Genomic DNA, 6,962 nt, shown 5'->3' on the forward strand with positions numbered 1-6,962 from the left:
TACAGGAGAGACGCTCTGCCTGCTCCACCAGCTCCAGCTGCTCCACCTGCTCCACCTGCTCCACCAGCTCCACCAACACCACAGAACGGATCCACAGCGTTACAGGAGAGACGCTCTGCCTGCTCCACCAGCTCCACCTGCTCCACCAGCTCCACCTGCTCCACCTGCTCCACCAACACCACAGAACGGATCCACAGCGTTACAGGAGAGACGCTCTGCCTGCTCCACCAGCTCCACCAGCTCCACCAGCACCACCAGCTCCACCTGCTCCACCAACACCACAGAACGGATCCACAGCGTTACAGGAGAGACGCTCCACCAGCTCCACCAGCTCCACCAACACCACAGGACGGATCCACAGCGTTACAGGAGAGACGCTCTGCCTGCTCCACCAGCTCCACCTGCTCCACCTGCTCCACCAGCACCACAGAACAGATCCACAGAGTTACAGGAGAGACGCTCCACCTGCACCACCTGCTCCACCTGCACCACCAACACCACAGAACGGATCCACAGCGTTACAGGAGAGACGCTCCGCCTGCTCCACCTGCTCCACCTGCTCCACCAACACCACAGAACGGATCCACAGCGTTACAGGAGAGACACTCCACCTGCTCCGCCTGCTCCACCTGCTCCACCAGCACCACAGAACGGATCCACAGAGTTACAGGCAAGACGCTCCACCAGCACCACCAGCACCACCAGCACCACAGAACGGATCCACAGAGTTACAGGCAAGACGCTCCACCAGCACCACCAGCACCACCAGCACCACAGAACGGATCCACAGAGTTACAGGCAAGACGCTCCACCAGCACCACCAGCACCACTAGCACCACCCACTCCACCAGCTCCACCAGCTCCACCAGCACCACCCGCTCCAGCACCACCATACCTCAGAATAAAACGTCCCGTTGTTTTTATGAGCACATTTTCGTCAGGACTGTGATCACAGAGTTTATTGTTACAGCTTCTTCTGTTGCTCTTCCTGTTTCTGCTCTATATGATCAACATAAACACACTGATAACAGCTGAAGCAGAACAGAACCAACAGAACCAACAGAACCAACAGAAAAGTCAAAGACCGGAGAGCAGGCACTGACGGAGAGAGGAGAAGGGTCGGATGTTTAATGACTTTCACAGCCTGACGTCTTTGTTTTCCTTTGTCTTTATGACGTGTTTTTAAAAGTGCAGCAGAGAGACGGAGAAGAGGAGGAAGACAAACGACAAGAGGAAACAAACTGTTTTCAGACGCATGTTCAAAGAAATTTGTCCAAGAATCCCTCGAAAAGTTTTACACATACTGAGAAAGAAACCTGTAATTTTACAGCATTTTCCCGTATTTCTCAAATACAGCAAAAAAGCATTAACGATACAAAAACAGACTAATAATAATAATTTACACATCTAATGTCAAATCTGCTGTGAAAGAACAGAACAAATCATTCTTGTTACAGGAGATTTTTTTTTCTACATTTGTAAACTTAATATGATAATACTTTCGTTATATTTAAAATTCTGATAAAATGTAAAAGATTTTATTCTTTTATATGATAAAATCTAACTAATAACAGAATTCTGATTATTTGTATTTCAGCCTGTTTAACTGTATTTCAGTGTAATTTCTCCTGTATGATAAAGCTTTGCTGTTATTCGACAGTGTTTTTGGAGCCAGTGTATAACTGTCCTCTCACACTGAACTCATCTAAATGTCACTGAAATAAAAGTTGCATTAAAACAGTCTGAAACTTCTCAACAAACTCTGGTCAAGTGTTTTTTCAAGCTTTGGAAAATAAATGAGGAGCAACATCCAGAAATCTCTGTTGCATGAAATTAATTTCACTTTACTAAATCCTCCGTCCTCGCTTTGTGTTTGTGGACGGAAAATCCACTTTTACTACTTCATGTGTTTCAGATCTTTATGAAATGATTCATTTAGTTGGTTATGTGTAAAAACTCATTCACAGCAGGTTTGACTGCAGTGGGTTAAACACTCAGCGCCTCCACAACCAAACTAAAATCCAACACAAGCTCATGCAGATGAAGATGAAGAGAGAACAACACAATGAAGATATTTCTCTCATCACCTGATTTCTCCCTCCGGTGACTTCATGTGGATTTGGCCTCAGATGAAAAGAAATGTATTTAAATGTGAGGCGACTTTCAGAAACATGTCAGAGCCGAATGATCCGATCAAACTGGACAGCTCCATCAGTTCACACCTGCTCTGTATGCAGATACACCCGTCCATCACTGAGACACACAGACTCCATGTGTCTACTCAAAGACAGAAAGAAGTTCATGTAGAACATTTGCTGAATGAACAAGAAGGTCCAAATAATGCAGAATGAGTCAGAGACAGAGTTTCACAGAGTTTATAAAGTGTCTCCAACTCAACAACTCACTAAACTGACACATTTGTTAAGGGAGTCTGGGGACTTTCTCCACGGGGACAAAGAAGTAGCCTATATTGTTACTGTTTAGTGTCTTTGTAACATGTGACATGTTTAGATCAATAACATGTTTCTTCTTTCATAAATGGAGTGTAAATGGTGAAATCAGTGTAAACAGTGTGTTCAAACAGCTGATCAATGTTGGCAGGTAAGACTTTAGCACTTTAGACACAGAAGCAGACAGGCTGGTACAGACATGCTGCCACAAACTGACACTTTTTACAAGGAGACAAACAACTTCAGCTGAAAGATTTAATGCTGAATTTACAACAAGGACATAATGAGTTACAATCTGTCACACACACAGTTTCATAATGTTTATAAAGCTTTACGCTACACAACAACTCCTTAAATTAGCTGATTTGTTAAGGGAGTCTGGTGATGTTGTGGTTAATAGTCGGCTTCATGTATCACATTTAATGCTGAATTTACAACAAGGACACAATGAGTTAGAATCTGTCAGAGACACAGTTTCACTTCTTTATGAAGTTTGTTTTAACGCAACCACTCTTAAAATCACTACATTTGTTAATGGAGTCTGGTGATGTTGTGGTTCCTTCTCCTCTACACTCTCTTCACAGCTCACTCGTAGTCACACCTGTACTTCGAGCTGTCCAGCTGTGATCAGATCACTCAGGCGAGACGTTTATACCTGGTCTGAACATTCGTGTTGAGCAATGGAGTGCGGACAGTGAGACAGAGTGAGCTTGAAGGACGTGAAAGTAAAAGACGCAGAAAAGCACAAAGACGGTAAATGAAGAGACAGGTGAGGACGGCGAGGCGGCGGGGAGAGAGGGAGACGGAGGTCGTTGACATGGCCGCCCGTCGTCAGAATAAATCACCAGCTGCAGAGTGTTTTAAAATGCCGGCCTGCTGCTGAGAGGAGAGCAGCGCTGATTTACTGCAACAAGCCTCGATTTTAATCATCAGCAGATCTGAGTCACATTTAATGTTTCAGCTGCCGACTGATGATGATGACGACGACTGGAAACCCACAGAGACCAGCGCCGCTCGCTCCCCGCACACCCAGACCACATTTCCCATCAGCCCTGCTGCTTCCTGCCTCACCTCTCATAAATATCATTTTATTATGATTCGTATTTGTTTACAAACAATCAGCTGCCTCCACGTACTCAGCCGGCCCAGAATGCATTGCATCTTGTCAGGCCGAAAATTTGAGCAGCACTCTTTAGTTTCATGTTCACGAGGTGTTTCATCTGTACGTCACCTCTGAGAACATCTCATTTAAGACTCGGTGATAAATATATTTTTATCCTCATTATTTCTCCCTAGCTGTTTCTAAAATCCCAACCGGACCTCCAGAACAAATGTTCGCTCAGTACGTTTCAGCAGAACCACAGATGGGTTCAATCTGAGCGTTTCTCTCCTGTTTTACTGTCTTGAAGGTTCTGTTTGTCTCCCGTCACAGCTCGGTGCTGATGCTCCGACTGGGTTTAGGAAACATCACAGTTCAGATTAAATTAGTCTCCATCTGCAGCGTGTGTTTGGCAGCCATGTTGTCTCTTGTTGCACACGTAGTCTTCATTAACGATCGTCACCCACATTTTATTTTTGAACTGGTCTGTGGTCTGCAGGGGGCGTGGCCTATATGGGCCATGGTTTATAGGGGGCGTGGTCTGTAGTGGGCGTGGTCTGTGAGGGGGAACAGATGGAGCAGGTGTGGGAGGTTGAACAGGTGGAGGAGGAGCAGGAGAGTCAACAGGAGGTCGAGTGACTTTGTGTGTCTGATAAATCATGAGACAGACGAACTGTCTCCAAGGTCGCAGAGTGTGTGTGTGTGTGTGTGTGTGCGTGTGTGTGTGTGTGTGTGTGTGTGTGTGTGTGTGTGTGTGTGTGCGTGCGTGTGTGTGTGTGTGTGTGTCCTCAGCGACAGTAAATCTGTCGTTTCACTGTAAATTCTGCGAGTTCAGAAAGTAAAAATGACACCAGATAAAATCCAGTCTGTTATTTGTTGTTTGCCTCTCTGCTCGTGTTACAGACGACAGACTTCCAGCTTCTGTTGTTGTTGTTGTTGTTGTTGTTGTTGTTGTTGTTGAAGCAGATGTAAACAGAACAACAACAGGCGACCGCAGTGTGAGTCTGTGTTTGGTATTTCTCAGTGTGACACCGCTGGATGTTTTATCGACACCTGAGGATGATTTTAACGTTTTGTAGCGACCAGAACTGACTTTTTCTTTTTTCTTTTCCTACAGGAAGTCGGATCATCTCAGGTCGTGTTTCTGCCAACAGAATAAGGTGTTTTTTTGGAGAACTTGGGACTTTTTTGACAACAAAACCAGATTTTTGTCGCGTGAATTCACCTCACATCAAGCCGTATTTTTTCATGTCACCTCAGCCGTCTCCAGTCGTGGACTTGGAGACTGAAACCAGATTATATTTGATGTGAAGTGGAAACGTCTCCAGCTATTTGTTGGTTGACAGAACCTGGTGTTTTTAAAGGAGACCTGCAGCGTGTCTGTGGTGTCCAAAACATTTATTTTAATCCAAACCAAGATGTTTTGTAACCCTAACATACTGATGTAATATCACACGTTTGTTCTGATGAGTCTGAACCCGTCACATGACCACACAATCAAATAAAATGAATAATATCCTCCAAAGAGTCTGTGATTGGACGGGCAGCTCTGGTTCTGAGGAGCAGCTGAGCCGGCAGCAGCCTGATCTCTTTAAGTTCAGCCCGTCTGATTTGGACCCGACAGGATTAAAGAGTGAAGTTACTGAAGTGACTGAACTTCATTTAAAGTGGAGAAAACCCCAAAGTCTCCGCTGTAATCAAAACAAACATGGTCGACTTCACCGCCGCCGCCGCTGCCGGCGCCACGCTCATCCCGAATTATTCACCAGGGCGCCCAGACCGAGGAAGGAGCCTGCAGGGCCCGCTGCTGATGGTGACACTGGTCGCTATGGTTCTGCTGTTGCTATGGTTACCGCTGAGAGTTCTGGTCCCAAAGCAGGGTGGTGATCCTGACGAACAGGTGTGTGTGTGTGTGTGTGTGTGTGTGTGTGTGTGTGTTCTACATTTCAATGATTTTGTGATGATTGAGAAGCAGACACATCCACAGAGTGTGATTGATAACGCTGCCCTGCACCTCCGAGGCAATAAACTATAACATGCATACACACACACACACACAAACAATCCCAAAAAACACACACACACACACACACACAATCCCAAAACACACACACACGCACACAAACATACACTCACTAATGAAAAGATGGAGGAATTTTCTGTCACCAGTCTCTCCTTCACTCCAGACAAACAGACTGTTACATATGTACAGACACACACACACACACACACAGACACACACACACACACACACACACACACACACCGGCCAATCGTCTCGCAGACGTGGAGGCATGTGGGCGACTGGAGGTGCGTTTGATTTACGCTCTCAGAAACTTCCACAACACCTCTCCATCACACCTGATGACATCACACCGTGACCCCTGACCTTTGACCTTCAGCCGGCGGCTGCTGGCAGCGTTGGAGGAGGAGACGTGAAATATTCTGCTGGTGAGAGATGCTGATGATGTCACAGCTCACTCTCCGACCCAACATGCACTTGTGTTTTTGTGTTTTTGTGTTTGTCAGCTGGTTTAAGTTACTTTCAGTCTCAGATCAGATTAAATCATTTCTTATCAATTCATCTGTTATCTTTACTGTGAAGTGTGAGAAATGTGAGAAGAGCTGCAATTAACGAAAAACATTTTTCATTCATCAGTCAATTATTTTATCAATCACTAAATAAGTTGTTTAATTTATTAAATAAAAAAAATGTTTCCCAAAAATCAGAACAAATTAAATGTTCCCCTTTTTTTTTCCTTAAAAAAATTACTGATTTATTATAAAAATAGTTTAAGATGAATTTAATGGTTGACAATTAATCAGTTACTAAAATTATTTAAATGTTTTAAGGGACAGAATCCAGATTTTTCACGGAGACTAAAGTGTTTTTCAGACTAGATTAATTTCATCAGCTCATCGCTGCATTTGTGGCGACAAAATCAAGTTTTCTGAGCAGATCTGGGACATTTACAGTTGTGTTTTTGGTAACTTAAACCAGCTGTTCTTCGTGAGGACTCGGACGTCTCCAGTCGTGTCCGTGACGGCTGTATCTGGTGTTTTTTCCAGTCTTGTTTGAGGCGACCACATCCAGATATACGTCAGCATTCGACAGCTGAACCCAGTTTCAGATCTCGGAGGAGTCGTGTTTATACAGCGACACAATAACAGGCTGAATATTCAAAGTGTTTCATGTTTTTGTGCCTGATTCCTCTTAAAAAGCCACCGACACTGAATGACCTGCAGAGCAAATATTAATGTCAGCTGTTTCCAGTGAGCAGCAGGAGTTTAACGGTGTGACACATCTGAAAAATGTGTCAGAAATATAAAACAAGCAGGTGTGTCGTCCTGCGTCCTCTCACTGTTTGACAGGAATCATCAGGATTTCTCTCAGATTGTATAATTCTGCCGTC

The sequence above is a fragment of the Sparus aurata genome, chromosome 19 (genome assembly GCF_900880675.1).
Source record: "Sparus aurata chromosome 19, fSpaAur1.1, whole genome shotgun sequence".
NCBI lineage: Eukaryota > Metazoa > Chordata > Actinopteri > Spariformes > Sparidae > Sparus > Sparus aurata.